This window comes from Petaurus breviceps, unplaced genomic scaffold (assembly GCF_028583685.1).
Source record: "Petaurus breviceps papuanus isolate PSGF00001 unplaced genomic scaffold, PetGlider_PUasm1.0 90897, whole genome shotgun sequence".
NCBI lineage: Eukaryota > Metazoa > Chordata > Mammalia > Diprotodontia > Petauridae > Petaurus > Petaurus breviceps.
In genome coordinates, this window is record NW_027187374.1 from 11,580,690 (window position 1) to 11,603,269 (window position 22,580).

At 39.3% G+C, this 22,580-nt stretch overlaps 2 pseudogenes; one reads left to right on the top strand and one right to left on the bottom strand.

Moving 5' to 3' along the window:
* The first annotated feature begins 362 nt into the window (after window positions 1-362).
* Window positions 363-13,232, top strand: LOC138151304 (SPRY domain-containing protein 7 pseudogene; annotated as a pseudogene).
* Window positions 13,233-14,669: 1,437 nt separating this feature from the next.
* LOC138151357 (small ribosomal subunit protein uS2-like) lies at window positions 14,670-15,688 on the bottom strand (annotated as a pseudogene).
* Between the last annotated feature and the right edge of the window lie 6,892 nt (window positions 15,689-22,580).

The window sequence follows — 22,580 nt, forward strand, 5'->3', positions numbered from 1 at the left end:
TGTTAGTTTAGGACCACCAGACTTTTCCATCTGCAGCTGAACCCTTTACACAAGAGATTATGCCCTAGAGGAAACATTCTCAACTCTGGAACTTAATAAATACTTTCTCATTTATTCATTAATAGTAGAAATGGACTGTCACATTTAAATTATCAGTCATTTAAGTTCATAATATAGACTCTTTGATTCACATATATAGCAGCAATTAAAGAAAAGTTATGAAATGCATATTATGAAATAGCTGATATTTGTATAGTGCTTTAAGGTTTGAAAAGCACATTTAACACATGGGCAACATAAACATCATTTACTAAAGAAATAGAAGTATATTACTCTCCCAGTATTCAATAGTTTTCATGCGAATGGTGAAAGGTAAGTAAGTTCTAGGTTGGATTTAGGTATATAATACAGATACTTGCTTGTTAAGGATAGAATCTATGGTCCATGGTTCCCCAAGCTCTGAACCAACACTGACTAGATTGAGCTCAGAAGATGACCCCCGAAGGTCATCATCTCTTCCAACTCATATGCTGCCAGTTAGAATTTATTCTGGAAAATTTCTAGGTTTCCATTGTGATGATAGGGGTCCACTCCATTCTAATTAATCACAAAAGGCCCAGATATATCAATTCAATCAATCAATCAAAAATAAAGATGTGAATAAGTTACTAGTCAATTTCAAAGGATCAGAGGGGCTTTGAGTCATTAGATGAAAGCAAATAGTACCACACAAAACATTTGTGATTAGTTAAATTAGTATTAGTCATAACCCCTGGGGTGTATTTATAAAAACAGCAAGATAATGCAAGTCAGTCAGTTAAGTGGGAGAGGACTCCAAATGTGGGAGTGGAGTATTTTAAGGCTCCTGTAACAGAAAAGAGAGAGTATCTCATAGGAGAAACTAGACTTGAAGGAGATCCAGCTGGCAGTAGAGAGAGACATGCTGAGGGCAAATGAAAGGTTTATCAAGAGAAGGCAAGAGTTTTCTGAAGATAGACTACATTGGAAGCTAAGATACACTGAGAACCAGCTGCTAAATATATGAAGAAAAGGTAACCTTTCTAGGCTTTATAACCCTGTATACCTTGGAGCCTTACAAAAAGATTCACTTGTAAAACTGTCACATTATCATTTTGTCACTCTGATTTGTAGTAGGCTGGGCAGCCCTGCAAAATGATAAGAGTACCATATGAGATCTCTGCAGCAGCCACTCAGCTCTGCAGTTGTATGAAAACAGCTATTGACAAAATTTAAACAAATTAGTATGTCTGTGTTTAATAAATTTTATTTTAAAATGTAAAAACTATTCTTAACGTGTGGGCCCAAAACAAAAACAAAATAGCTGGTAAACCAGATTTGGCCCATGAGCCCTACAAGACTGTTCCCACAATCTCAAATTTAAGTAATTTGTTAGCAAACCTCAAGGCTAGCACTGGCCCTGAAATCTCCCTTCTTTGACTAGAAGACTAGATTCTGGCTTCATATTGCCTAGCAAATCAAATTTCTTCTCCTATATGTAGGAGTTGTTCATTGTTCATGAACTCCCATCTAGGACTTTACAGGCAAACACATATGTTTTTACCATGTTTTTATAAAACTGTTTAAAAATTGTCCTATTGATATCTTTTGTTTTTATATCATGAAAATTTCTCCATTTCCCTCTCTATCCCTTTTCCCAGAGAGCAATAACCTATAACAAAGAATTTTTTTAATGAAGAGGAAAATATCTGCAGTGTTCCAAATATGTGCAAACATTGTGAAAATATATGCAATGTTCCATGCCTTTGGACCTCTCCCCTATTTCCACTGAACACGTTTTCCATCTCTGCAAAGGAACAAGGAGAAATATTTTGTCCTTATCTCTTCTGTGGAGCCAAGCCTTTTTTTTTTTCTTAACACTCAGCTTCATTTATATGTTCTCTCCATTTACATTGTTGTAGTCCTTGAGAGTATTGTTTTCTTGGCTTTGCTTCTTTCATTTTGTATCAATTCATGTAAGTCTTTCCATGATTCTCTGTATTTGTTGCTGCTTACAACACAGTAATATTGGATTATAATTGTATATCACTACTTGTTTAGCCATTCCCAATAGTCATCTATTTTGTTTCCATTTCTTTGCCACCACAGAAAGTGTCTATGGAGTAATTTGTGTTTATTTGTTTAATAAATGACCCCCTTGGGGTAGCAGAGGAATCTCTGAGACAAAGGATACAAACATTTTAGTCACTTAATTTGCAAAATTACAAATTGCTTTCTGGAATGATTGCACTAGTTCACAGCTTCACCAACAATGTATTAGTATACCTATCTGTAATTCTTCCTTCTCCCTCACTATGCCTGTAATTGTCTCCTAAACTAAGAAAGTTCATGCCAACCTCTGAGTTGCATTCATAAAGGGAAACAGAAAGACTTAAGGAAGTCAAGCACTCTGCATCCAGAAATTCTGTTCAAGCTGCATGGACAAGCACCTTTGCTTCTGTCCAAAGGCTTCACCTAGGACTACAGAGGGGATAAAGAACTCTGTCCCTCCCCTGCCCTTTCCAGTCTGAAGTTGAGGGGGGGAAATGGCAAAAAAAAAATCTTGAGATTATGTGTTATCTTGTATAGTCTGGCAAAGAGGGGTAGCTCTTCTGGACATACTCTATCCTAAGAGTTCTAGTCGCCTAATATGTTGGAGACAGCCTCAATCAGTGGACATCAATCCAGACTGAGTTTTGTCCTTTTAGCAAGGTGGCAATGAGCACATCCATACTTTTTTTTTTATTAAGCAATCAGGGTTAAGTAACTTGCTCAAGGTTACATGGCCAGTTATTTTTGTGTGGGTGCCAAGTATCTGAAGCCGGAACTGATCCCAGGTCCCCCGATGCTGGGGCTGGTGCTCCTTCTCACTGCGCCACCTGGCCGCCCCTAAGCAATTAGGGTTAAGTAACTTGCTCAAGGTTACATGGCCAGTTATTTTTTGTGGGTGTTAAGTATCTGAGGGCAGAACCGATCCCAGGTCTCCCAACACTGGAGCCGGCATTCTTACTCACTGTGCCACCTGGCTGCCCCCCCACATCCATACTTTAAAGGGGAAGATATATGATCACAGAATTGAATTGGGAACCCCTTGATAACTCTTCCCCACCTTAGATCCTTATATCCATTCAATTAATTAAATAATGTATTCTAATTTGCACTATTTGCAGTTGTAATTACATAAAATATGGCAATAACTCCTTATTAAGAGAATAAAAACAGTAATCAGCTTTCTAAACACCAGCTTCTGGAATATTTCATTAAATCTTTCATATTCTAAAAAATATCCTGAAGATTAAAAGTTATTTCTTCTTTGATTTTGTTACCAGTCAATAACTACTAGGAACAATCAATTACTTTACATAATATTTTTTTCTTTTATAGTTCTCACTCTGGGATACCTCGCTAATCCAGCACCCAAAGGTTTGCAGGCTGAATCTCCAGGGAAGGACTACTACCATGGGATTCAAGTGTACTCTGGTGGGTCCGTAGTCCTAAAAGTACAACTGACAAGTCCCCATCAACATGTTTACATTTCATTATCAGTATGCTTAGTGTTTCCAAAACAAAGGCAATAGAGTGCAATGGCAGTGAAACACACATGTAGGGAAGACACGTAGTCAAGGTAACTTATGTCTCTAGTACTTAAGAAGCCTGATGTCCTTTTTCTTCTTTTGGAATCCTCCACCCCCTGATGTGTATAACATTACTGAAGGAAAGGTCATTCAGGTGGGCTCCATGGCTCCACTCCTCTTTCCAGCTTGACTCTCAGCTACCACAACTGTTTCTCTCTTGAATCCATCATCAAGTCTCTGCTGTCTTGAATCCTGCTTCTCTGATTCTGTGTTTGTCTGGAAAGTATCCCTGTTTCTTACCTCTAACTATTAAAATGTCTGATTTTTCCAATAGCTCTGCCACCATGTTTGTTTGGGGAAGGATGGTGATAGACCAAGGCTGCTTCCTACTCCTATTTACCTAAAGACATAAAAAAGGCCCACCAATATGGAGTTGAGACCTTTCAGATTTGACAGATATCCCAAGGTAATGTGAGTCATTCCACTCTGCCCTGCTGACCAGATGTGTTTCCATATGTAATGAGGGGTGGAGGAGAAAAGCTACATCTATCTACCTGAGCTCTGTGCTGTATCCTTATTGAATACCCATTCTATGCTATGGCTAAGTAAACTTTTATTATCTCTTTCATTCCAAAATCAGACCTAAACTACCCGAAACTAGATTCTCAATCAAGTCCATCTGAGTCAAGTAGTTAGAACAAGATAGCATAGTAACTCATATGGTTGAACTAGGAAAAGCGTAGTGCAAAAATGGAGAATGGGGTGAGCAAGCGGTACCCTGAGCAAAGAGCTATTCTAGTAGTATATAGAAAACTGGGCACCACTAACCCTCAGTGCTAGACCAGGTCCAGCATTCCCTAGTTGTTGTTGACTGTCTTGAAGTAGTTGAATATCCATTATAAGTAAGTTGCAGGGACATCTAATGGATTTGATAACAGCACAAGTCAAAGAGGCTATGCTAAATGTGGACAGAAACTGACAGACAGCAGGTAGGAACTGAGAAGCCACAGGTTGAAAAAAATGTCTCTGACCTAGAGGTTTTGCTACATCCCACTGAGATAAGAGCTGTGAGATTGAGTGAGAATGAAACTTGGAAACTCACATTGGAAGTAAGAAGGCAAATAATACACTTAATCTATTACTGGTCCTTAGAACTTGATTTCCTCCACTGAGGGAGGAGAGGGTGGGCAGGCTTTCACCAAGAAACTGGAGAAGTTTAAATACAGTAGTGACCTGATGAATCATTTGAGCAATGATTGCTGAGGGCATGGTTAAGCCATTCAGAGATATTCTCTGCAGCAGAGTTCTATCAGTGTGAGATTTTCCAAGGGCTTATTTTTTCAGAACCAGTTAAATCAGTTAGAAATGTCAGGTGGAGGTGACTTTTTGTCTCTTTTTAAGTAGCCATTATGGAGAGTTATGTAGCTCACCCCCTTCCTGTTATGGCTATTTCTTTCCCCAGTGAAGATTTGCAAGGAATGGAGTGAAGTTCCTTAAATAATGGGTTTATTAGATTGGATTTGAGTCTCTAGCCCAATATTTTACCACATCTTATACCACACTTGCAATAATCCAACTTTAGGCATCTCTGAAAATCCATGCTCTATTTGGATATAATGGGCTGCTAGACACTGGCAGCTGGGCTACTACTATACCAGAGGACCCCAATAGGTATGGGGGGAGTACTTCAGTTGCCACAGGGGGATTATAGACCATAGAAGGAAAAGGGGTATCATGAGCTCTTAGGAGTCAGTAGCTGTGCATGTTCTTCTGGCAAGTTCTATGCAAATTATAGTGGGTAGGATCAAATGGAAATCCTTATACTAAACATCCTATGTAGTTCACACCAAACATCATAAGATCTGGGACCCTATGAAAGATATTTCTTCTCTAATGACAGTTCTTCTCTAATGACAGAGATTAAGGAAGCTAGATTATGTTGCTACCAGAACTTCCTTCAATAACAATATGGTAAGACCCATGAAGAAGGTGGGTGACACCTGGTGGTTTACACTGCACTGTAAGAAATTTACCAAAGTCATTATGACCATTGCTACCACTGTTCAATATGGTAGACAAGGTAGCCCAGATTCAGGCTGAGTGCTGTGGGGTTAACAGCTTTACCAACATTTTTTTCTGTGTTCCTGTGGCTGAGACTAGTTAGTAGTTCTCTCTGTCTCTGGCAAGGAAGGAGTCCAATATACTTTCACTGTCCTTCCCCAGAGCTACCTGATTTCCCTCTCAAATTGAGACATTCTGGTATGTGGAGACTTGAAAGAGTACCTACCCTTCCTGATGGCACTGATATATATATATATATATATATGTTGATCGACTTGGGTGAGTCCATAGTTACTGAGCACTAGATAGTATAGTGGCCCAAATGAGGAAGGGCAGAAAATTGACCCTAAGAAAATCCAAGGTCCAGCCCACTCAGTCAACTTTTACAATTGATGGAAAAACAAACAAACAATTTCAAACACAGTCTGGAATATAGTTACTAACTTGTCTTCCTATAATAAAAAAAAAAAAAGAAACCCAGAAACTTTTTAGACTTTGTGTTTCCAATCACCCACATTTACCATTCCCAATATTCCCATTTACCAAGTCACTCACAAGTCTGCCTCTTTTAAGTGACCATCAGAACAGGCTACATACAATCCTGGAAAATCTAAACTGGGCTTTCTTTAAGTTTCTCCTTATGGATGATCCTGTGAGTTCTATGTTTTAGAATGTCTTTATACATAAATATAAGACTGAATGGAAGTTTTGTCAGGGACCTAGGGTTAGCCAGAATAAGTGACCATTAGGTTGCAAGCTCAAATAATCATTTGTTATCCCACTTTTGAAAATCAGCTACTTGCCTATTATTGGGCCCTAATTGTTATTGAACAGATGGCATAGGGTTATGAGTTCAGAGTTATGCAAAATGGACTAACAAGATAGGCAGGGCACAGGAGGCCAAAACTGTCAAATAGAAATGCCATGTAGCAACTGCTTTCTCTCACTTTTCTAAAGTGAGCTACATCTTCCCCTAAGGGTTCTAGAGGTACCCCTTCAAGTGTTGGAGGTATCTCTTGCTATTGACTTGAGCCCCTAGTCCACTGTTATTCTCCCACTGTAAGGTGTCAATGATTAGAACTTCAATTCCATTTAACCACCTAACATCAATGGACTTTTACAAAGGGATATTTACTTCAGATATAGCAAAAACAGAAATACAAAAAATTTTCCCCAGTACCTGGAGAATACAGTACAAGGACCTCAGCCCTTGAGTAGACTAGGCCCAGTCTTAATTCAGTTTCCGTATCACGTTGGACACACCAAATTCTCATCAAATTGCAGCACAGCTGCTGCATGAGTCTTGGTCTTAATCACTGCTGGACTAAATCCTGAATTTCTTCTTAAACTTCTTAACCCTCAGGGCCTTAATACTAGACTCTGGCATGGAGTCCATTCCCAGACATTAGATGGCTTCACTCGACCTCTAGAAGCTCACAAGGTTATAACTACCTCCTTTGACTAAAGAAAAAAAATAAATGTTGAGGCAAAGCAATGGGGCCCATATTCATGGGCCACAGGTCTTAGATATAGAGGGCCAGAGGCCCTTTTCCCTTATGACATTGTCTCTCTTTTCATCGGAATACCACCAGGAAATAGGGAGTCAGACCAAGAGAAGAGAAGGATTCTAGTTGACTAGTGCTCTTAGAATACTCCCCGTTCTGGATATTATCAATTGAAAAAGCTCATTTTTCATCGTGAGGCTAGCAGACCAGAACCAGAAATGTCTGGGCATGCTCCAAAGTTTACATGGGGATTAGATGAACAGAGTATTCAGTGCATACTCATATAGGCCAGGCTCATTGGCCAGTCCTCTCTTATAAGCACATTCAAAAATCATTCTCACTAAATTCTGTTGGATTTTTGTGCCCTTCACAAACAGGTTTGCAACTCTGCCAGATACTGGGGATTCTAGTCCAGGCTCTAACACTTTGCCTTTTTTGTTAACCTCATAGGCTTTTAACTATGAGAACTTGCCTCCTGAGGAATGCTCTTTTGTCTGTTTGACCAATGACTCCATATAACCCAAGAGGCATGTGAGATTGAACTTCAGGAGTCACTTAATCTAGTTTCAGGACTCAGCTATTTAATTTCTTTCTATATTATTTATACTGCTTTTGCATTTTAATTAAATATTTTTGCTATTAAATTGGTGTCTCTTGAATGGCTTTGTAGCACACCAGATTAGTTGTACTGACCTTTATCAGAGAAATTTACTGTAAACCCCCCCACACACACAGTTTCTTGCTTTCCTTCTAATTTAGACTGCATTGATTTTGTTTGTGAAAAATTTTTTAGATTTAATGTAATCAAAATTATTCATTTTACCTCGCGTGATCCTCTCCATCTCTTGTTTGGTCATAAACTCTTCCCTTATCTGTAGACCTTTTTTTCCATGCCCCCCTATTTAGCTTATGATATCACCCTTTATGTCTAAATCATATACCCATTTTGACCTTATTTTTTGATACAGTGTTGTAATAGTAATGGCATTTAAAGATTCCCCTGTATTGGCTTGGTTTTTGGTTTGATTGTGTTAAAACCCAGAGCTTGTTGATCCCACTTATGGGATGGACTTGTTGATGTGAAAAGAGAGTGCTGAACTGGGAGGAGCTGGTGAAGTAGATTTGGAGAGACACAAGAGAGAGGCAGAAGAATTTTTGGAAGCAGCACCTTTGGAGGCAGAGAGAGACTGAGAGGATTGCTGAGGGCCACTTTGAATTGCCCAGGACTTTTGAGACCTGCCACCCAGAGCTGCCAAGGACTGAGGAGACATGGCTGTTAGGCTGGTACTTTGTCTGTCTGTTTTGATGTTGTTTTGCCAGATCTGTCCACTGGTGAAGGACAGTGCTGTTGTTGCAGGAGTCTGGGAACCTTTCTGTTGGTTCAGAGCTCTTGAGACTGTTCTGCAGACAGAGTGAATACTGTCCACTGGTGAAGGACAGTGCTGTTGTTGCAGGAGTCTGGGAACCTTTCTGTTGGCTCAGAGCTACTGAGACTTCTGCAGACAGAGAGTGAATACTGCCCACTGGTGAAGGACAGTGCTGTTGTTGCAGAATTCTTGGAACCTTTCTGTTGGTTCTGAAGCCCTGAAGAAGAATTTTCTTGTTGTATGTTTACAGAAATCCTGGGAGAGGGTTTTGCTAATGTTTTCAGGGGTCCTAGGACTGTTCTGCAGACAGAGCATGAATTAATGAAGAGACTGGCAATGTATCTTGTGTCCTTGCTAAGCTTTGTCTCCCCAGGAACAAAGATTGCTGAGAACTTGCCTCAGTGTCAAGATGAAGAAAAGACCTCCATTTGGGTATTAAGTGCTGTGCTTAAACTTGTTGTAACTCTGGGGTAGATTCAATTGTGATCCAGGGGTGGGGAACTTTTGACCTTTTTGTGTTCTATGATTGAACAAATGAATGTACTTTACTTATGATTGGAATCTAATCTCCATTTGAGAAGAGGGGCTTTGTGATGGACTAAATGAAGGTACAGCCTAGGGGTGGAGTAGTATTTTGAACAGGGACTTTGTAATTGATTGAATGAAGGTAAGGTCCTGGGGTGGGGTAGTACTTGGAGATTATTTAATCACACTTAGTAAATGCTGTATTTTGAATGATGTCATATTTTGATCTTCTCTGTTCTTAATTTGTCACTGAATAAAATAGAGAGCACCTATGCTGGTATTTTGAACCTTGGGAAGTTGCCTTTGCTTGGCATTACATTACATTATGGCGTAGTCGGCAAGGAGTACAAAGCATAGTGCCTCTATTTGTTCCAGGATCCATGGCCATTTAGATTGAAATTGTAAGGCCAAGGATCCTGGAGGGGTGGAAACCCTCTCACAGGATTTCTGTAAACATACAACAAGAAAATCCTTCTTCAGGGATTCAGAACCAGCAGCAAGGTTCCCAGACTCCTGCAACAACAGCACTGTCCTTCACCAGTGGATAGTATTCACTCTCTGTCTGCAGAACAGTCTCAGTAGCTCTGAACCAACAGAAAGGTTCCCAGACTCCTGCAACAACAGCACTGTCCTTCACCAGTGGACAGATCTGGCAAAACAACATCAAAACAGACAGACAAAGTACCAGCCTAACAGCCATGTCTCCTCAGTCCTTGGCAGCTCTGGGTGGCAGGTCTCAAAAGTCCTGGGCAATTCAAAGTGGCCCTCAGCAATGCTCTCAGTCTCTCTCTGCCTCCAAAGGTGCTGCTTCCAAAAATTCTTCTGCCTCTCTCGTGTGTCTCTCCAAATCTACTTCACCAGCTCCTCCCAGTTCAGCACTCTCTTTTCACATCAACAAGTCCATCCCATAAGTGGGATCAACAAGCTCTGGGTTTTAACACAATCAAACCAAAAACCAAGCCAATACAGGGGAATCTTTAAATGCCATTACTATTACAAGTGTAAGATGTTGATCTATGCCTAGTTTCTAATTGTTTAAACTTTTTAAAAATTTTCTTCTGCACCCAGAGTAAAGAAAATAGATTATGTGTGGTCATTTTAATCCAGCAAAAAAGAAACACAATTCCTTTCCAGTTTTATAATTTGGGGCAATTTTTTTTGGGAAGAAGTCAAATACTATTTATAATAAACTCCAAGTATGTGGGTTTCATTGTATGGTTTGTTGCTTAAAACAAGTAGGCCATTGGATGTGTACTGGAAATCTTGTTGCAATATAAATATTTTTATCCTAAAAGGGATTGCTATACTGGGTTTGGCCATTATAGTGGCAACATGCATACTGTATTCATATAAAGTCATGAACTGGTACAGTACATCAGTTTACAATTATATCCTCTAATTGAAGACTAACATTATGAACCTTCTTTGCCTTCTGTAGTGAAAATGAGTTTGTTGCCTTGACACAACTGAGTTTTTCCTAACATTTTTCAATATTAAAATCAGCATTTTCATGATATAGGTTGGTAAAGAACATGTTTATGGAGTATACTTTTGGTTTTTTGAAAGAACAGTTTGTTAACCTTTTACCAGCACACTCCTGATTGAGCTTTTCAAAAATTAAATAGGCAGAGGAAAGATGGTGGAGTAAAGGCAGGGACCCACCTGAGCTCTCCCCCAAACCCCTCCAAACAATTTTAAATAATGGCCCCAAACATATTCTAGTGGTAAAACCCATAAAAGGATAGGGTGAAACAATTTTACAGCCCAAAATAACTTAGAAGGTTGGCAGGAAAGGTTTGTTGCATTGGATTAAGTGAAGCACAGTCCAGCACAGGCCAAACGTCAGCAAACTAGTAGTAGGCTTTGGAGGTGACTGAATCAATGCTAGTTTCCAGACCTCTCAACCCACAGACAGTAAGGATACATAGTAGCAAGCACCCTAGCACACCCAGGATGGTCTGCTAGCACAGGTTCTTTGATATGCTTTTTAAAAAACACTGCTCAAAAAGGGGTTAACAATCCTACTTTTAATTACATTGACCAGTTCAGGGGAAAGGTCAGCACCCTGAAAGTGGAGAAAATACAAGCAGAGAAATTAGCACAAAGATCAACTGACAGGGCTCCAGCTGTCTGAGTGAAGCAATATTGCTATAGACTTTACGTACATCATAGGATTGAGGGAGCACATAGAACATCTGAGCAGCTGGGGGGCTCTGAACATATGACTACTCAGAGTCTCAACCAGGAAATCAAAAGGTCCTTCTCATGAGTAAACCCTCAAAGCAAAATGCTAACCTCCCAGAATATGTAACAAAGACTGGGCCCCTGATTGGCAGAGCCAGAAGGCATAAAACCTACTTGACTTAGCAAAGCTATGAAATATTAGGGTTCAAAGGAGATTAATACTTCAGATGTTAGCAATTTGGCTTGAGCCTAGGAAAGTGAACAACAACAGGAAGAAGGGAAAAAAATAAAAATTCCACTTTGCTTGCACTCACAGGGTGTAAGACAGATGGTCTGGAGATTACAGGATCCCTTTGTTGACAACAGGGTCAAGACTCTGTTGCATTGTCCATATTTGGTTCTGGGTCACAGTCCTGGGTCTCAGTCTCAGGGTGAGAAGGAGTACTAGCACAACAGAGCTTACAGAAGCAGGGTACCTGGGACTCTGGTCACAGTTTCAGGGTGAGAAACAGTGTGGTCACTCACAAACCAGAGCACAAGCCAGGACAGTAGTACACACAACTCTCCCTATATCATACCAACTTGGAAGAACCAAAAACTTACAGATTCCCAGAATTATCTCTGAAAACAGCTGCACAAAAAAAACAACAACCCTAAAGTGTCCTCTCCATTCTAGAAGCAGAAGCCCACTTTAGCCTAGTGAAGAGTCAAAAAATAGACTGAAAAAATGGGCAAACAGCAGAAAAAGATCCTGATTGTATATAGAAAGTTACTGTGGTAACAAGAAAGATAAAAACACACTTATAAGAAGACAACAAAATCAAAACTGCTACATCCAAGGGCTCAAAAAAAATTGTTCTCAATTAATGGAAGAAACATGGAAAAGCTCAAAAAGGATTTTGAAAGTAATGTAAGATAGGTAAAGGAAAAACTAGGGGCCACTAGATGAAACAGTAAAGTCCTAAGTTCAAATCCAGTCTCAGACGAATGACTTCATGGAAGTAACTTGATAACCCCAGTTGACAAAGAGAGTGAGGGAGAGAGAGCTAGAGTTAAAGACAGAGAGGGAAAAACTGGGAAGAGAAATGAGAGTGGTACAAAAAAATCAGGAAAATAGGGTCAATAGCTTGGTAAAGAAGCCACAAAAAATACTAAAGAAAATAACACATTAAAAACATAATAGGTCAAATAGTAAAAGAATCGGAAAAGTCCAGTAAAGAGAGGAATGCCTTGAAAAGCAAAACTGGCCAAATGGAAAAAGATATACAAAAATTCACTAAAAAGAACTCCTTGAAAAATAGAATTGGCCAAATGGAAAAGGAGATACAAAAACTCACTGAAGAAAACAATCCCTTAAAAATTAGAATTGGGGCCTGCTCTTGCATCTGTATGTGCATCATGGCCCACTCCAACAGAGTGGTAGTCTTGGTCTTTTGCTGCCTATGCTACTGTGAAAACTAGCCACCCCCAACTGAAGGAGATGATGTCCATGCGACTGGACACACAGCATGTGGGAACAGATGTTTTCATTGTCAAAAATGGAAGATGGATATGTGGGACAGAAGGTTGTTTTGCCAATGCACCTTTGCATCAGAAGAAAAGCTATTTTGAATTCCAAATTCCAATTGACAGGACCTGGGGCCTTGGAGTTGCAACTCAGAAAATTAAAATGAATCAGATTCCACTTGGCCAAGATGTGCATAACTTTATGATGAAGAATGACTGAGCCCTCTACCACAACAATGAGGAAAAGAATAGGTTGCCAGCAAATAATTTTCCATAGGATGGAGATGTAGTGGGTATTACATATGACCACATAGAATAAAATGTTTATTTGAATGGAAAGAATACTCCCTGTTCAGCATCGGGTATACAAGGGACAATGTATCTTGTTGTATATGTTGATGACAGTGTGATTTTGGACTGTCATTTCAGTGACTTTTATCATATTCCTACAACTGGTTTAAAAAATATTATTTGAACAGCAAATCTTCTGAATATACTTACTTTGAAAACTTCTTCCCCTATGCTATCCCCCAAAAAATATCTTAAGCCTCACTTGATCCATAGGAAGCATATTCTCTGTTTTTAATAAATGTTTGTGAAGTTATCTAAGGAACCAATAGCAGAATTGTGATTTAAAATACCGGGTTGTTTCATATGATGTAAAAATCTGCATTTTGGACAACTTGATTTTTTTTTTTTGCTTTTTGGAGGGGGAAAGACAGGGCAACTGGGGTTAAGTGACTTACCCAAGGGCACACGGCTAGTAAGTGTTAAGTGTCTGGATCCATATTTGAACTCAGGTCCTCCTTCAAATATCTCATTGGAAAACAACTGAACTGGAAAATAGGTCCAGCACATATAATTTAAAAATTATTGTACTACCTGAAAGTCATGATAAAAAAAGAGCCTAGACATCACTTTTCAAGAAATTATCAAGGAAAACTTCCCTGATATTCTAGAACCAGAGGGAAAAATAGAAATTTTAAGAGTCCACCAATTACCTCCTGAAAGAGATCCCCAAAGGAAAACTCCTAGGAATAGTGTAGCTAAATTCCAGAATTCCCAGGTCAAGGAAAAAATATTGTAAGCAGTCAGAAAGAAACAATTCAAGTCTTGTGGAAACACAATCAGGATAACACAAGATTTAGCAGCTTCTACATTAAGGGATTGAGGGTTTGGAATATGATATTCCAGAGGTCAATGGAGCTGGGATTAAAACCAAGCATCACCTACCCAAAACTGAATATAATCCTTCAGGGGAAAAAGATGGATATTCAATGAAACATAGAACTTTCAAGCATTCTTGGTGAAAAGACCAGAGCTTAATAAAAAATCTGACTTTCAAACATAAGACTCAAGAGAAGCATGAAAAGATAAACAGGAAAGAGAAATCATAAAGGACTCATTAAAGTTGAACTGTTTACATTCCTACATGGAAAGATGATATTTGTAACTCATGAGACCTTTCTCAGCATTAGGATAGTTAGAGGGAATATATACATACATGCATACAAACATACATATATACACACATATATACATACATATTTTCACATAGACACATATATACATACAGAGAGCATAGGGTGAGTTGAATATGAAGGAATGACATCTAAAAAAGAATTAAGGGGTGAGAGAGGAATGTACTGGGAGAAGGAGAAAGGGAGAGTTAGAATGGGGTAAATTATCTCACATAAAAGAGACAAGAAAAAGCTTTTACAGCAGAGGGGAAGGGGGGGAAGTAAGAGGGAATGAGTGAATCTTACTCTTATCAGATTTGGCTTAAGGAGGGAATAACATACACACTCATTCGGTATGGAAATGTATCATACTCTACAGGAAAGTAAGGGGGAACAGGATAAAGAGGGGGGAATGATAGAAAGGAGGGTATATTGGGGGAGGGGTAAATTAGAAGCAAACACTTTTTTTTTGTTAAGAAACCAATGTTTATTTTTCAATCAGCATTTTTCCAACACTATTAGAGCATCTGGGTTTTAAGACCACTCTGTGGTAGTTCCTACCCACTCAGTGGCCTGAGCAGTAGGAGCCGCAGACCAGTCCTCAGTAGCTGGCTGAGCACTCCAATCTTCGGTGGGGAACTGCTGAATGGGCACAGATGGCACCTGTACTCCCTCAGACCAATCAGCCACCTCTGGTTGAGTAGCAGTGAATTCTGGGGCGGGGGCAGTCCATTCACCCTGAAACTCCTCCTTTGTCACTGCCTTCTCAGCTGCAGCCTGCTCTTCCTTTTCAATCTCCTCTGGATCTCTGTAGAAGTAAAGATCAGGCATAACCTCCCAGGGGTATTCCCGGGAGATGGTACCACGCATCCGCAGGACTTCACAGGCCAGCATCCACCACATCAGACCCACCGAGTGAGCTCCCTTGTTACATGGAATGGCAATGTCCACATAGCGAAGTGGGGAGTCTGTGTTGCACAGGGCAATGGTTGGGAGGTTAACATACGATGCTTCAGTCAGAGGCTGGTGATCTGCCCGAGGATCAGTGACCACCAAAAGGCGAGGCTCCCTGAAAGCTGCCTGGATCTGGTTAGTGAAGGTGCCCGGTGTGAAACGTCCAGCAATAGGTGTGGCGCCAGTGGCAGCAGCAAATTTCAGAACATCTCGCTAGCCAGCGTTCCTGGATGAGATGACACTAACATCGGCTGGGTTTTCAATAGCAACAATGGCACGAGCCGCCAGCAGAAGTTTTTCCCAAGTTGTCTTCAAATTAATGATGTAGATGCCGTCACTCTTTCTTTTGTAGATATACTGTTCCATCTGGAAGTCCAGATCGGTGCCGCCCAAATGGGTTCCTGCAGCCAGGAACTTGAGGACATCCTCCTCCTTCATCTGCAGGACATCTAGGGCTCCGGACATCGTGAAAGTTTCCCTTTAAAGTTACGACGGAAACCAAGAACTACGCGGTATGGAACCCTGCTCCGGGCAGCGCGGAAAAGGCAGAAGCAAACACTTTTCAGGAAGGACAGGGTCAAAGGAGAGAATAGAATAAATGGGGGGGGGGGGGGAAATAGGATGGAGGGAAATATAGTTAGTCTTTCATAACATTTCTATTATGGAAGTGTTTTGCATGAATACACATGTATAACATATCAAATTGCTCACTTTTTCAATGAGGGTGTGTTGGAGAGGGAGGAGAGGAGAGAATTTAGAACTCAAAAGTTTTAAAAACAAATGTTAAAAATTGTTTTTACATGCAACTGGGAAATAAGATATATAGGTAATGGGGTATAGAAATCTATCTTGACCTACAGGAAAATAGAAAGGAAGAAGATAAGAAAAGTGGGGGGGGGGTGATAGAAGAGGGGACAAATTGGGGGAAGGGGTAATCAGAATGCATGCTATCTTGGGGAGAGATGAAGAAAAAAATTGGAACTCAAAATCTTATGGAAGTGAATGTTGAAAACTAAAAAAAAATTAATTAATAAAAGAAATTAATTTCAAAAATTTTTTCAAAAGAAATGTTTATTTTCATAAACAACTAGTAAACATAAGGAATTTCCATATAGGACAAATCACCAATGGAAGAATTTGGCATATAACCTAGTCATTAGTTTATGTTATCAGGCATCAATCAAACTAACTGGTAAGCAGATTAAGTCATTGACCACCAATCAGAATTTGGGGTGTTACCAGCCCATGCCCATAGTTAAAAGTAGCAACATAGCTTGTAGACACAACTCAACAGAAATTCCTAACCATCAGTTTGATCTTGGTTTGTGACTGAGTCAATTCCTGCATTCCCTATACTAGAGACTCAAGTAGTAGCCATGTTCTCTTGAATGTAGTACTGGTTGACTGATGGAGATTTGCCCACTTACTAGGCAACCACCTCTGAAGAAGACACATAGCCTCCTGCTGGGCAGAAAGGGAACCTTGTCATTGAGTACTGATATGAAATATAACTACTGGGAAGTCCTAGGAAATCAAGTTTAGTGTTCCTAAAGGGGTTCCTAGTGGGGTTAATATTTGTATTGCTTAATAGAGAATACGAACTGATGTTTACCTACATTTGATTAACAAAGTTTGATTGTTAGCATTAAGAAGCGTAACTCTAATTAGTGATTCCATAGAACTAGTTAGCACAAATAATAGTAAATTGATTTTGTGCGTGAACTGTACATCATTATACCTTCCTTCAGAAAAATAGGTTGATTTTAATTTTATTGTTATCTTTCTGTGTAATATAATTTCCTATCATACATCACATTGTTCTGTACTAGTTTCCCAATAATAATCTTCTAATGAGGGAAAAGTGAAGCAAAATGAGATTTCTTGACTCTTCTAAGATTTGTAAAGCTACTGAAGAGTAAAACAATATTTTAGATTCCAGGTGGCCACTCTTCAGCTGTACCTCTAAAATGGAATATTGGAAAGTATTTTTAAAGTATAAATTTTTCTCATTTTATCCCATTCCTAACATTAGGTGGAATCTTTTCAAGTTGTAGGCATTACATTTTTTTATCTAAAATGATTGGTGGGGAAAACCGTTAGCACTAGCCACCAACAATAGGATAAAGTAAATTCATCACACATTACAGTGGGAAGAACTGTATTCAAAGTTGTGGACAAATCATTTCACCTCTCTGGCCCTCAGCCTTGTCAGCTCTATGTTGATTGCCCCTCTCTTGGCTAATCTCCAACTTGCACAATGATCGGGTCCTCAGAGAGAAACAACTGCTAGCTTGGCTTCTAGGGGTAACTTTGTGAATGGATGTACTTGCTACTGTAGTTCACAGGCCCCCACTGGTATGCTTTCTCATTACCAATGTTCCGATAGTTTTTATTAGCTTTTGTAAAACATTCCTTCCAAAAGCCTGGGATACAATCTAGTACAAGTACACAAAGGAAAAATGGGTTCAAAATGAGAACATAATGAGGCATTCATGTAGAATATATGCAGAGTGTAGAAGTACCTTGAGATTGATGTCTGTTTTCTATAAGCTACCTTACCAGGAAGATGCACTAGACATAGAGTAAGCATGGTTGCTGAAAGGAGCCAATCAGGAACCTGCAGTGAGCCAAAGTCTAGGTCATTCCCAGAAGTATTTGCTGGTGTTTGATGGTTGACCTGTACCCCCCTAAACTGCCCCAAAACAGCCTTGCAGTCAACTGTTCCTACAAAACATCCTGCTTCTCTGTCTACCTGTTCATGGGAAATTGTCCATTCTTCTCCCCAATACCCTACCCCCCCACCTCTCCTTTGTGGTTTTGAAGCAGAATTCTTCTCTGCCTCTCCTGGGCTGAGGGTGCCTTTGCACCTTGTACTGGGGGCTTTGGCAATAGTGTCTGATTTTCCTCCTAATAAAACTTTTCTGCTTTCAACCCAGCTTGGACTCCTCTGCATTTTGAGGGGTGCGCTTCACTTGGTTGACAATAGCAAACAAACACAACTCCTGTTACTGTAAGGCTTAGAAGTCCTTTCTCTCTTTGCAGTGTTCTCATCAAGTCCCCTTGGGAACACAGTCTTTATTGGGCTAGCTGCTCAACTGGGCTCCCAAGGTCAGCTCATTGAAGTTTGTAGCCAATACTTTTTTCCACCACAAGGAGTCAGGCTCTTTCTTCTGTGTCTTTTGCTTTCAGCTGAATGTTTTGTCTCCTACTGGCCGGTGGCTTTGAAGACATGGCTAATGTTGAGAAAGAGTAGAAAAGTCCTACTTGGCTGCCCTCTTGTATAAAGAAGAGTTGTGCCTCCACAAAACACTCCCAAGCCTAGAATCCTCTCTGATGAATGGCTTATTTCCTTTATATATAGGCCCAAGGGGAGTGACTGATTTTCACAGGTAATCACAAAATGTTTCTTGTGTATCAGTTGCCTTTACCCTATGGCCAAGGTCCTACAAGCCTATATGTATATACACACATATACATATATACACACATATATATAAATGTGTGTGTATGTGTGTATATATGTGTATTTTTTTAATTCACATTTTTATTCATTGTTGTGGGGTTGTAGGAAAATTCCTTAACAACTACTTTACAGTTTATGATTGCATTCTGGGTCTTCTATGACCCCATCAAGTGAGAGGAAAATTCCCTTCCTTATATGTAAAATGAGAGGGTCAGATTTGATAACCTCTAGTATCCCTTCCAGTTCTGTATCTATAATCCAATAATCCCCATGATCAGATATCTAACATCAGGGAGGAAGAAGAACCCTTCCACTAGGGAGGGGAGACCGCTACAAATATAAACAAAGCCACTGATTCACTGATATAGAAGCCCTGCAGCTCTGAACAATAGTACATTCATGAACTATAACTCCCCAGCTCCTTGGGCTTGGGTATTCTTTCACACAGGCACACATAACAGGGTTCTAGTTGCCTCAGCAACAGTAGCCATTGTTTTCCCTACCTAGTGTGCAAGGTCCCACTCATCTTTTCTCTTCTCCTTTCTTACTGGGTTCAAGTAATTTGTTGTATACACAATCAGTTCCACTGACCAATCTATTTTTAATCAGTAGCAAAATGTTTGGATAGTTACTTTTTTGAGAATAGTTTGAGTTGAGTACTTTCTTACAGTTTGAGATCTGGTTCTGCTGGGCTTCCTTATTTCCTAATTTTCCATTATTTCCCCTGAGATTCTTGACCATTTATTTCTCCATATGAATTTTTTTTTTTAAGCAATTGGGGTTAAGTAACTTGCTCAAGGATACACGGCCAGGTGTTTCTGGGTGGGTGCTAAGTGTCTGAGCCCAGGATTCAATCTCCAGGTCTTCTCAACACTGGAGCCGGTGCTCTTACTTGCTGTGCTACCTGGCCACCCCCGAATTTCTTTTTTTTTTAAAGTGTATAAAGCAATCCTTTGGTAGTTTGATTGGTATAGTACCTAAGTAAGTTAATTTAGTTAGTATCGTCATTTTTATTATATTGGCCTAGCTAGAGTCTAGGTCCTAGACTAGCCATGAACAATAAATATTTCTCCCATTATTTAGATCTATTTTTATTTCTGTATAGTGCTTTGTAATTTGATTCATATAATTCCTGGATATGACTTAGGAAATAGATTCACAAATATTTTACATATTCTGTAGTTATTTTAAATGGAATTTCTTTTTTTTTCTTTTCCTGCTGGTTTTTATTGGTAATATATAGAAGTGCTAATGATTTGTATAATTTATTTTATATCCTACCCTGCTGATTAAACAACTGAACTAATTTTTTAGTTGATTATTTAGGGTTTTCTGAGTAAAACATCATATCATTTATTCAAAGTGAACATTTTATTTTTTCTTTGCCTAAACAGTCCCATATATGTACTCTGCAAGGTTATGAAAAGAATGGATTCTCTTCTCTTTTTTTCTATCTCTCCTCTTCTCTCTTCTTTTTTATCTCTCTCCCACCCCCAACCCCCACCCCCAGCTTTCACTAAGGGAAAAATAGTCTTCTGATCCTTCAAACAATTATATTATCTTCCTCTACTCCTTCCCCTCTCCTCTCTATGCATGTCATATACGCACAGCTCAGGATTAAATACCATCAGGTTTTTCTAGAAATGCTTTAAATAGCTTAGACATGAAAGTAAGCAGAGAAACTGAATCTCTAAATACTTGCAGCTTTGTTTACCAGTTGAGGAGAGAGAAAACTGAAACTGGAGATTGGCTGGCAAATGGAGAAAAAAAAATCCTTAACACTCCCTGGATGACTGGGGCCAGTAGGGCAGAGAAAGGTGCTACTATCTGGGCTAATGTTTTTCACTGACCCACAGTCTACCAGTGACTGTTTTATTTCTCCCAGCTCATACCTGGACAGCAACTTAGGTCTAGGTTTGTTCTTGCATCCTGATCCAATTACCTCCAATGTTCTGGTCATCTATTCTGGTCATTCTATTCCACACTTCTGTGAGCGAGAATAATCCCAGGGATTTCCTGTCAGTTCCACATGGCATCTTCCATTCCAGGTGGTCCATGGACTTTTCCTTCTCAGAAGTCAAGGGCAATACCACCAGAAGCCTCTGGAACTCTGGGTAAACTGCCTGACTCACAAGCAAATACCTGGGTCACCACATCTCCACGATAACGTGGTGGGACAAACCCAGGTTACACATATAAGAAAATCGAGGCTTAGAGAAGATAAGTCAAGTCAAACAGGAATTTATTAAGTGTTTACTATGTACCAGGTTAAATGACTTACTCATTGTCATATTTAGAGTCAATGTTGGAATCAGATCTTGAACCCAGATTTTCTGACTCCGTGACCTCAGTTGTAGACCAGTTGTCTTTATACTTCACAGGGTTGCTGTAAGGGAATCAAATGTGAATTATTCTTGTTGTCATTATTACACACAGGACAAAGGACTATGGAAAACATGAGTCAGAAAGTAAAATTTAAGGAAACATATTTAACAATTAAGTCCAGAGGTTAATCCTTAAGGGGTGGGAGGAAGTTGGATGGAGAAAGAAAAAGACTGAATTATTCCCATTTCTCTCTCCTACAATCTGTAACTGACAGAAAAGTAGAACTCATTTTTCAAAATAAGGGAATAAAAATTATAGCAAATAAATGTTAAGGTGATGATGCCCTCTACTGGATATATATCACTAATAATAAATAATGTACATATCAATAAAACCACTGACATATCTTCCGGGGGTGGTGAGGAGGTAGGAATTCATTACCAATATTTCCTTTGTAATTGTTCAAAGTTAGATAATTTTGCTAATTGTTACTTTAATGTATCTGAGTTTCTCTATTTTTTTTCTTGCTCTCTGAAGATTCTTTTTTTAAATAATATTTTGGTTTTTATCCCCAATTACATGTTAAGACAATTTTTAGCATTCATTTTTACAAGATTTTTAGTTAAAAATTTTTCTCCCTCCCTCTCCTCCCCTCCTCTGAAAATGGTAGGCAATTTGGTTATGCATGTGCTATCATATAAAACATATTTCCATATTAGTCACAGTTGTGAAAGAAGAAACAGATCAAAAGAAAAAAAAACACAAAAAAGAATAAAGTAAGTCAAAAAATATGTTTCAATGTGCATTGAGTCCATCAGTTCTTCATCTTATGTGGATAGCATTTTCCTTCTTGAGTCCTTTGTACTTGTCTTAGATTGTTGTTACTGAGAAAAGCTGAGTCATTCATAGTTGATCATCCCACAACTTTGCTGATACTGTGTATGTTTTCCTGGTTCTGCTAATTTCACTTTGAACCACTTCATTCAAGTCTTTTCAGGTTTTTCTGAAATCTTCCTATTCATCATTTCTTATCTAACGTGTCGTTACATGAAACCTTAAAGAAACTTTAAGCTGTAGGCTGCTAAGAAACCACAGCAGCAAACAAAAATTTAGCATGCCCCAATCTTTGCACACACCCAGAAAATTTGGGAAATTCATGCAACACTGGACTTGCCTCACCCTACCTAGTTATTACCATGGAGACTTTGTGGAATGGACAAGCATTACCCAGAATTCTTCAAGTTTCTGTAGTTTTCAGTGTCTTTGAATGAACTTGAATGAACTTCTGAGAAGAAGCAGCGATAGCCATACTAGAGAGAGTCTATCTTCTGGACTATCTGAGCAGGGAGCTTAATAATTGCCAAGTTAGTAGATATTGGTGGAGAATGTTGAGTCTGAGGTACAGATGACAACAGAACAGGGTGGGGTACAGGCCAAACTTCCTTTAATTCCCCTGTAAAATCCCACATTCTGCAAGAAGCCTTGCCTGATCCCCCATAATGTTAGTGCCTTCCCTTTGACATTACCTCCAATTATATATATATATATATATATATATATATATATATATATATATAGAGAGAGAGAGAGAGAGAGAGAGAGAGAGAGAGAGAGAGAGAGAGAGAGAAAGAGAGTCT